The sequence below is a fragment of the Myxocyprinus asiaticus genome, chromosome 3 (genome assembly GCF_019703515.2).
Source record: "Myxocyprinus asiaticus isolate MX2 ecotype Aquarium Trade chromosome 3, UBuf_Myxa_2, whole genome shotgun sequence".
Lineage (NCBI taxonomy): Eukaryota > Metazoa > Chordata > Actinopteri > Cypriniformes > Catostomidae > Myxocyprinus > Myxocyprinus asiaticus.
In genome coordinates, this window is record NC_059346.1 from 49,727,022 (window position 1) to 49,738,356 (window position 11,335).

Here is an 11,335-nt window from a genome sequence, read left to right on the forward strand (position 1 = left end):
GGACGATGGTGAATGAATGAATGAGGAGAAACAAAATTAGACATCAGACATTAGAAAATTAGACAAAAAGCATCAAAATGGATCAGACCCAGATTGCCATTGGTATGCTTTATAAAGAAGCTAAAGAGGAGACTGCCCAACTGAGGAGGTGAATCTGTCAAAGAGTCAGGATGCTGTGGAGAATGTAGAGACGTGCCATATTAGCATGCCTCTCTAGCTTTGTACGTTTGTCTAATCATTTTGCTTTTTTGTTAACCTATCTACGTATTTATATGTAGACTTGACAGTTTAGTTGGTACACCTAGATGAAAAAAAAAAAAAACTCTTAACCTCAGCAAGGTTATAATGTTAACATTTAATGCAGGGCTGTTTTATTAGACTACATTAGATTTATGATAAACTGGCAAGTACAGGGGAGGTTTCACAGTTAATAATATTGAAATGGATTAGCCTACAGTCCACATACATACCTGCCGTTTGCCTTCCTGGTACTCAAACATCAAGAGGCTGATACTCAGTCTGACAGGCTTTGTACAGTTAGGTGCACAAACATCACTATACATTAATGCAAGAAGTGCCTGTACCTCATCTGTGTCACATACATCATTAGTCATTAACCAGATTTCAACACAAACAGGACATTTCATGTCTGTGATACAGTAATCATGTAGGCTACAGTAACTTTTTGACTCAGAACCTGGGAAGACAGGTGTGCTCTTATACTGCCTATCAGTATAAGAAAAAAATAGAAACCTTCTGAAGCATAACAAGTACCTGACTAAACAGGTCAGATGTTAGAGGGAAATTTAATTCTGGTAGACTTCAACCATTCATATCAGACAATATATTTAGAATATAGTTGAATAAATTAAAATAGTAAAAACACATAAATAAGCAATAAATACATAATAAATATAAAAAAAATTATAAATGTTGAAAAATGTTATTCCTTGATTAAAATATTGCTTACATGTTAGTCTTAATGCACAACAATAGCCATTATAATAAGTTTGTACAATAGGGAAACTACCAAGTGAGCTAATGATATAGGAATAAGTGTGTATGTGTAGGTGGGTCTGTAATACAAGTGTTACAATTTTTCGTTTTCAAATCATGTGTTAAAGTAAAAGTGTTTTGACATCATAACATAGCAGGGAATGAGTAATAGAGTGAAAAATAAGTTTCTATAAAATCAAAATCAGCAATTGTCCTCGTGATTTGTGTGACAATGATTAAATATCACAGTTGCTGTAGTGCCTCTAGTGTTCATTTCACCAGGAAACTGCAGCGAAATGTAGAAAGTGGCATGTACAATCAGTTTGCAAAAATGTATATAGAGTAATGTTCATTCTATGAGACCAGGTAGGTTTAGTTAGTTTACCTTTTTGTTTGTTATTTTGGCCTGGATTCCTCCTGAAGAGATCTGTGCTTCCAAACTTTTGAAAATAAACCTTGTAAAGAGTTTACGTTTCTGTCTGGTTTTGAAGACATTTTGTGTTTAATCTTTATGTTGCAGCCTCACACTAGACTGGGTCATAACATAATTGAGAATGAGAGAGAGGAGAGAAAAAAAAAAACTTGCCGGTCCCCGATCATGCCTCCAAACGGTCCTCAGCCAGCTGCACTCTGCTTCCATCAGCGATGCCGGGCGCTGGCACTGGACCCCTCAGCCGTCTCATTTGGTCACCGGCTGACGCAGTACTCCAGTGGCACCGGATCGAGCACTCCCTTAGTGTTGCGATCCTCAGCGCGCACGCGCACACACCCACGGCGTTGTGCGTCTCTCTCTCTCTCTCATTCTGCGGCTCCTCTTTTTTGCTCTCCCGGCTGATTGTGCTAATTCTCCCCCAGCCATCCATCCTTATCGCTCGGCCACGCCCTGCTTGCCACACCTGTATTAAAAGAGCTTTAGGTTGATATCAGACACACTAAAGAAGATCTGTGAAACTCTCGTGATTGTGTATGTATCCGTTTTTTTTGTTTGTTTGTTTTTTTGTAATGTTCTGATCGGATAGTTATTTCCTCTTAAAGCCGCAAACAGCAAAGTTTAAAAGAACAGTTCACCCAAAAATTTTAATTCTCTCATCATTTACTCACCCTCATGCCATCCCAGATGTGTATGACTTTCTTTATTCAGCAGAACACAAATAAAGATTTTTAGAAGAATTTCTCAGCTCTGTAGGTCCATACAATACAATGGCAAATTTTGAAGCTCCAAAAATCACATAAGTAAGCAAAAAAAGTAATCCATATAACTCCAGTGGTTAAATCAATGTCATCAGAAGCGATATGATAGGTGTGGGTGAGAAACAGATCAATATATAAGTCCATTTGTACTATAATTTCTCCTCCCTGCTAGGTCAATCCAGAGCTATTCTAAAGGGGACCCTACAAGGTTAGCATCAAAACGCAAAACACAGCGGTACACTGGCGAGGAGACAAGAGGCCTTTTTTTATTTTATGGATTTCTATGAAGGAGATGCTTCAGCATACTAAATAAATTGCTTTTGTGAGGAAACAGCTCACCGCTTATTGAACTGACCGCCTGTCCACAAATCTTCAACATGTTTACACTTAATCTGGCTGATGTAGATTGGCCTGGTAAAACAGACAGTATAATCACAGACACAGCTGGTTTTGTGCCGAATTCTGACTCCTAGTATGGTTCTGGTTAAGTGTAGAGACCAATGATTCCCTATTATGGTAAGGTTTAGGGGTGGGCTTTAGGGGTAGGGACCAAACCACAAAACAGGCAAATTTTCCCGATTGATAGGGTGAAGCCAGGGGCGGACTGGCCGTCGGGAGCACCGGGCGTTTTCTCGGTGGGCCGCTGGGTAATTTAGGGCCGGCCCATTACTGCGCAAGTACCGGCCCATCTGACTCCAACAAGCCTGCGCAGACCCCGTTACAGACTTAATATTCAAAAACCTTTGTAACGTAAAGCCAATACAATGGCTTTTATTCTGAAAAACTAAAATGACTTTCATTTTGAAATTACATACACATGGAAGCACATTTCCGAATGTACGCACAAACTCCGTAACTGGCATGGACCTCAGTATTTGACATATAAATCACAATAATAGTGACAACATATTAAGTATAAGATGAGCTCTGAATAATCACAAAATGATAAAATAACTGCAAGTTACAACAAATACAATAACAGCAGCATATATAAAATTTGTAAACAGTAAAGCTATGAGCAGTACATAGTCATTTGCAGAATTTATTCATACCGCAAAGCATTACTGGGAGCTGAAGTGTGGCTTGCTGAATAATGCTTACGCCTGATAAAAATGCAGAAAATAAGTCATGAAAAATATTACTTTGTGGCTTTTTGAGTCTTTGAGGCTTACTTTGTTTAAAGGATAGCAGAAACAGTGCTTGACAAAGCACTGGGCTTTTCACTTTCTCAAGAATAATCTAGGGAAGGAATTAAAACACTGCAAATATAAAGATGCAACAAACTCAGAAAATATGTGAAAATATGAGCAATTAATCTGCAAAATATCTGCAAAGATCTACACTTTAAGAGGTGTTTATTTATTTTTACATATATTTATATTTGTTTATATTTATACTGTATATCTACATATTCTGGCCAACTTTGTTTCCATTGATTTAAAAAAAAAAATAAACATCTACACATAGTTATGTGAGTAACTGACATGAAATTTTAAGCATTGTCATCAGTGTCCTGCTGTGTGACACTTTCTTCATCTAACTATTTTAAACAACATTTTATGATCTTGTATAGCTATATACATATATAATATATTATTATTATACTTGTTGTTTCCACAACCTCATATTAACTAAGACAATAGTTTATTTGCACATCTAGAAAAAAGTTGAAAGGTGATTAAGATCTTTAAAAACTCTGAAAAATGCTGACTTGTCACAGCACCTAAAATACACACTTTCCCTTGTACTTTCATATACATTTTAACCTAACATCTATATGTTGGGAAAAAAGTTTTCAGACATGTTATTTGTCTGAACTATAAAGTGCTTATTTTTAGTGCTTTCTCTAAAAAATCCACTCATCACATTTAAAGTGGTTTTATATGTTTTAAAGTTATGACCATTTTTGCACTGTGGGGCCCGTTGTCATGACTAGCATTCAATAGAAATGTCGATGACATCATTAGAGCAATGTGCTTCTACTGAGGCGGGACCTTATTTCAGACTGAAACGGTTAAGGTGAGTTATGTTTTTGGAAAATCCTTTTCTTTAAGAAAGATTTCCTCATATGTTATTTGTTAATGAAAATAACATAATTTAGATAACATGATTTTTCCATTGTTAGAATGAAACATACATATTGAACATACAGATTATTATAAACATTGCATTATGTTAAGCATATACAAAATAACAATTATTTTGTACAGGCTGTTTTTATTGATTTTAGCTCCACTTTTAATAATATTCAGGTTCATACACTTTTATTACGTCTTTCTTATTTGAATGTAACTAGTAATATAATATACTGGATCAAGGATTTCCTTTCAGATCAACCTCAGAGAGTTTATAAGCAGCCAGCAGCTGTACGGCCTTACGCATGAGCGCTCCGACTGACCTGAGAAATATTTACTCTAAGAATATTTAATCAATCAGGAAGGAAGGTTCCCTTGGCTGGTTAAAAGAACTAGCGATGACCAGTTTGCGAATTAATAATTCTTCTGAGTCAGTTCTTTTCAGTGAATTGGCCAAACGGGCTAACCAAACTGTCTGAATCAATTCGTGATTCAGTACAATTTGTTCGGACCGCTCTCTCACTGAATCATTTCTTGCACAGTAAAACAGCATCTGGATATTTATGAATACAGAGAACAAACAGTGCTCAATACAGTGTAAATTTACCTACAATCAATCAACTGAGACTAAAGGTTGTCTTTTTGAGAGTTAACATTTAGAGGTAACTTCATCTATTGATGCATCATGTGAACAAGGGGCTGTTCAAACTGAACGTGTTTTGCATCTGCTTGCGCTGATTTTCAATAATTTTCCTTGTAAACATTCGCTAGATGGATGTCTTTTGACAACTGTGTTGTTTCACTGTGTTTTTAGGATCTGTCACAGGAGCGCTGCATTTTTAGATGCCATTTTAAGTGAAAAAGAACTGATAAAAAGCATACAGAGACACCTGCGTTCTGCTCGATTCGTTGAGGTGTGTTTTGCTTTTTAGCGTAAGAATGCATCTGTTCTGAACGGTTACTGAAAGAAATGCTTTAGTCAATAGTTACCTGAACGCTACTCATACATGAGAAAAAAACATTCTTCTCTCAAAGTCTCCAGAATTGAATGGTTTGGTGTTGTTTTTGCAAAAATATTCTCCCAGGGGAGTGTGCCCCACCTTATAATAAAGATATAAAGTTGTATAAGGCAGATATCTGTGCATACCCTCAGATGAAATCCTGCAAGCACCCATGAATTGGTTTTAAACATGGGGGAAACTCAGGGTTGTTTATTGTCACCACTTTAGTTTTCAATATATACTTATGAGTTACAGATTCTTAGTTATACAACTGGATGATATAGGTTTAGTGGGCATTTGTTAAAAGAATCAACCACTGATTGAGCAAACTTATTTTAAAAACATTTCTATTCTCGAGTACTGGATTCAGTCAAGCACACTGCAAATAAATGTAAGGAGCTCACTTTTAATGTTAAATTTGAAGGACAGAAATTGTTAAAGAAAACTGTACTTAATAGTCAAGCTGTGGGCATTGTTGAAGGCTTTAAATATCCAGGAACAAGAGTCATATAGAGAGTGTTTTAGTATATAATATAGCAATCTGGTATGGGAGTTTGGGGTTGAGGAGGCTTTCCATGGTTGTAGGAATGGCAGGAGAAATTATTGGGCATCAACAGTCACAGCTTAAACACTTGCTGTTCTCAGAAGTGTAAGAAGCATTACATCTGATTTTATGCATCCACTGGAAGGAGGGAGGTATTGAATATCAGTTATTTGAAAATGTTTAGAATAACTATTGATTACTATGCTGGTCCCCAGATGTGTCTATTGTGACAACTTTGTGTCTGGCCACCTGGCAGAGCCAAACGCCCTTCTGATAGAGGGCAAGCATTTTCCAAATAGCTTGCATGGCTAGACAGAGGTGCGTCACTACAAGACATAAGTGACCATGTCGCCATGAATGATGAGACACTCTTGAGTTCACCCAGCACTGAAGAGGCCTCATATGTAACAAGCCCAATGGGGTGACAGCGGCTGCAGTGGCCATCAACCCAAAGCCCTGCTGAAAATGTTTCAGTGGCAAAGCTCTCCCTGGCTTGAAGCTCATCAAGCATTGGAGAATGGAGTAAGAGTATTCATCAGTCAGATGCTCCAACATGGTCACAGAGTCGAGTTCTTTCCCCAAGAAGGAAACTTTCCGACTGGGCACAAACACACTCTTTACCCAATTGACTTTGAGGCCCAAATGCTCTAAATGTGCAAGCAACAGATTCTTGTGCTCGCATGCTTGCACCTTTGAATGTACTAAAAGCAACCAGTTGTCAAAGTTATTCAAAACATGGCCGCCTCTCAGATTCAGCGGAGTGAGCACTACATTGACACATTTTGTGAATGTGCGGGGAGCTAGGGATAGGCCTAAGGGCAGGACTTTGAACTGGTATGCAGTCCCCTCACAGGCGAATCTCAAGAATGGCCTGTGACAAGGTGCAATTTGCACTTGAAAGTATGTGTCTTTCAGGTCGACTGACACAAACCAGTCCAGAGGGCGGATATGAGACAAGATTTGTCTCAGAGTAACCATCTTGAATGGACATTTTGCGAATGTCTAGTTCAAGCATCTCAAATCCAGAATGAGCTGCAGCCCACTGTCCTTCTTGGTATCAGAACTGTACTGAAAAAGCCTTCCTGTCTGGTACTGTTTCAAACGAATCTTTGGCGAGGAGACTTCGTTCCTCCGTGCGCAAAACCGGCATGTCCCGCACCATCACGTTAGAAGGCAGAACGTCGTTGAAGTGTGGCACCCGCTGAAGCACATAGCCGTGTTCGACCGTGCGAAGTACCCAACTGGGGATGCCCGGAAGACCACAGCACGCATCTGAGTTACAGCCAGATGACAAAGGATCTTGCCTGCATCCACCAGGGTCTGAACAGATTCCACCCTTGGGGAGCGGTCATCCAGCTCAACTGTTCACATTGGGAACTGGAAATGAGCTTATTTTCCTACTTTTATCTGAGCCTTGAGCATCTGCAATGAGGTCTGACACTTTGATTGGTACGTGACAAACATTTTGCAAAGAGCCAACAACAGTACAAACAGTAACAGGAAAACTCTATTGGGACACAGAGAAGTGGACCGGTCCTTCTTTTGAGCCAATGTAGACAGTTACGTGGGCTCTGGTCCCTGCTTAATGGTACTCGAATACCCAGGAATGCTTGCCTTTCTGCTGGGACAAGGTCCAGAGCGCACAATTTTACAATTCGGCCATGGGTGCTGGGACTAAACCGCAGGCTCAGTTTCCACTTTCTGGGAAGCCAAAACAGAAAGTGCACTGAACTTAGTAGGGCACTTCCCCAAAGATGTGATCTGGTTGCTCATAGTGTCACCTAGCCATGGCAAAAGGTGCTTGTATTCTTACAACTACTTTTTAACTATTTGGAACCACTCAGTGAAGGCACTCATGAAGTCACTAAAGAGGTCCTGCTGTGACATCAGAGTAAATATCTGTCAAGTTGAATCATAGATGACACTCTATGGACACCACCCATAGACGTACTGATGGCTTGGACGGTGATCTAGTAGCCCGGAGAGCTAGATCAGTGGTATGACACAGCTCCTTAAAAGACTCGGGGTCTATCCCATTCTCGTCCATGTCTTTGAACAGATCAGCCTGGTAGGCCTGCAAGATCACCATGGTGTGCAGAGCGGAACCAGCCTGACCTGCCGCAGCAGGGATGTGAGCCAGCATGGCTTGGATTGGTGCACTGGCTGAGCTTTCCATCCTAGTGCAGAGGAGGGGCATAAATGGACTGCAACTGCCTCTTCAACTGATGGAATCTCAATATAGCTCCTTTGCGCGGTGCGGTCGAGCACTGTAAAGGCCGCTGCACCAGAAACGTGCATTCATGCAGAGTAGGATGAATGTTTTGACCAGCTGGTCATGCAGAAATAAAATGGCACAGGGTGGCGGGACTCAGTCAGAACCGTTTGCCAAGCAGATAATGCTCAGGCCCACTCAGAGTAGGCCACTCAATCCCACTCCAAGGGGGAAATACCAATGAGCTCATCGGCTGAGTGAGACCAGGCCTCACCTTCAAAAGCTGCGAGTGATACAGAGTCTCTGTCTTCATCATAACTGACAAACACGATTTCACCATGCGCCATTTGTAGGGCGCAGATCATCACTGGCAAATTCAACGGGCATAGCCGCTTCAAATGTAGGTGGGGAGGCACTCAAGGCTTGCGCTGGTATCAAATCCTTCCCCATGCAGTCCCTTGGGAGCCATACAGGGAGTTTGGTGTGAGGGAGGCAGACCGGTGTCGTCCTTCAGAAAGAAGGTGAGCCATGAGCAAAGCGTCTTGAGATTTTATGCCTTCACAACAAACGCAATTAGTCTCACCGAGCGTGGGCTTGGCTCAGGCATATAACACAGTGCTTGTGCCCATCAGACAAAGTGATATAATGCTCACAAGGTGGAAAACATTTGCAAAACATTGTCTTGAAAAAGACATTCTTAAGCAAACGGCTCTTTTATGTGCTGTACACTTTCAATAGAACACAACAACAATCACAATGCAATAGTGTTTTAAACATGGAAGTGATAAAGCATATGCTGTTCATCAGAGAGCATGCAGGGAGATATAAATAATTCACTCACTGTTATGGTATGCAGATTTAACGACGAAGCGAAGATTTGGGTGTCCAAAACACGAGAGATGTTTTCTTACAAAAACCGAGGGTTCTGGAAAACTTGCCTCAAACTTGCCACAAATTCTCAAACTTGCAAACTCTTCATTTTCACCAAAGGATTGCTGCAGGTTCACCACTACCAGCGAAGTGACCGACTTGAAAGGAAACAAAGCTCATGGAGGATTTGGAAACATATCATAGTAGTATCAATCTTCTCTACAAGGAAAGTTTGGGGGTTAAGTGTTAAAATTTTAGCTTATGATATAGAATTTAGCAACAACAAAAAAAAAAAATTTACAAAATAAAAAGTCAAGTCATTTTTATTTGTATAGCGCATTTTACAACACAAATAATTTCACAGAAAATATTGTTTTAACAGAAAAAGCTGTAATATAGTAATGTGTTCGAGTCATAGTGCAGTTTAATAAAAAGAGAAAAAACATGACTGTAATTTTCTCCTTAAAGATACACTAAGTTTTTGCTAATTAAAAAAGTTTTACAGATAAAGACATGAATAGCATTTTTTAGAAATATTTGGAAAATTATGTACACTCACATGAGATGACTCCAGTTTTATCAGAAACCCTATAAAAGCTGTTTAATTTTACATGGAGTGGGTCGCCCCCTCATGGGCGCTGCCATGCTGACAACACAAGATACTGTGTCATGCAATGGTCATCAAAAGTACCAATGATGGAACGGTATTGATAAACAGGAGTGTGATCCACCAGACAGTTCAAACAGAATGAGTAAAAGTGGAAAGATAAAATGTCCAAACAAGAGGTCCCTGCTGGAGTGATGAAACAAACAGCTACGACCTGCAGCTCTCACGGCGCAGATTCCAGATAAGCAGCGCGACATAAAATGGCAAACGCAAGCACAAAGCTGTGTTCAACCGGCTGAGAGCTCCCAAGTTACAGCTGTCCAGTCAAAGTCCGCCACGCAGCAACGCAAGAAAATTCGTTAGGATCGGATAGAAGAATGTCCATTATAGGGATGTGTATATGTGGCAGCGGGGGCATGGTCGAGCATCTGTCCAGAGAGAGAAAAAGCGGTAAGGCCGCTTACATCTGACCTAGATTATGTCTAACACCTGTCTCTAATTCCAGTGAGCATGGGGAGAGCGGCATATAAACGGCCACGCCACCAGCAGAGAGGCAGAGAGAGTCTGGCACAAGGGAGCCTACAGTGCTCGTGGAAGCTGATGTGTTTATGTTTGTGAAGCTAATGTGTTTACGTTCGTGAAGCTAATGAGTTTGAGTGCCTACGTGCCTCTGAGACTGTTGAGTCTGTGAAGCTGTAAAGCATTGAAGTGGCCGATTAAAAGCCTTACCTGAGTCTGGAAAAACCCGCTTCCCTGTGTCCTCCTTCCCTTCTGTCTGTGGAGTTCTTCACACTGGTGCCACAACCCGGGTTTGAAGTTGGAGGAAGTACGCCCCATGGAGTTCTCACAGTTGGCAGAGATCCTCCAGTACCTCGCCGGCCTACACCAGTCCCACCAACAATCCCTGCTTGAGCTTCGCCAAGACCAAGATCGCCGGTTCTTCGAGATCCTACAAGCTCAAGCAGAGAACCGGCATGCGATCTGGAGCCTCCTTAGCCAAGAGAGAGAACCGGCCGCGACCCCGGACAACCACAGCCCCCTGCCCCCACCCATGCTCTTGAAGATGGGGGCAGAAGACGACCCAGAAGCCTTCCTCGATCTTTTTGAGCGCGGAGATCTGGGACTGGCCACGTGACCAGTGGGCAGCCAGGCTCCTCCCGTTGCTCTCCGGGGAAGCCCAGCTTGCTGCGTCGCTGGAGGAAGCTGTCCGACTGGCAGAGGACCGGAAGAGCCCTCCTACTCTCTCTCCCCTCCCCCTGTGTGTTCCCTGTTCTCTTCCCCCTCCCCCCTTCCCTCTCACTCTGCTCTCTCTCCAGAGCCCGTTCCTGCCCCACAGAGGTGAGGAGACCCGCCACCGAGGCCAGTTCCCCACGCACGGCACTCCGCAGGCTACCCCTGACCGGGCCGGTGCGTACTGGATAGCGGTTAGTGTCAAAGGGGGTACTCACCAAGCATTGGTGGACACGGGTTGTAATCAAACCACTATCCACCAACGCTTGGTTCAACACGAGGCTTTGGGCACAGCTAAAATGATGAGGGTGAAGTGTATGCATGGGGATATTCACAACTACCCTGTGGCTCTACACAGCATCTCGGCATGTAGTGTTGTGGGGGCACTCTTCAAAATAATCTCCCAGGTGGGGATTCTGAAACAAATCCTCACCAATCAGGGCACAAACTTTATGTCACGGACACTACGTGAGCTCTATGAATTATTGGGCATTAAGTCAATTCGCACCAGCATTAACCATCCACAAACAGATGGCCTGGTGGAGCGATTTAATAAAACTCTTAAGAACATGATTTGTAAGTTCATGCAGGAGGATGCTAGAAATTGGG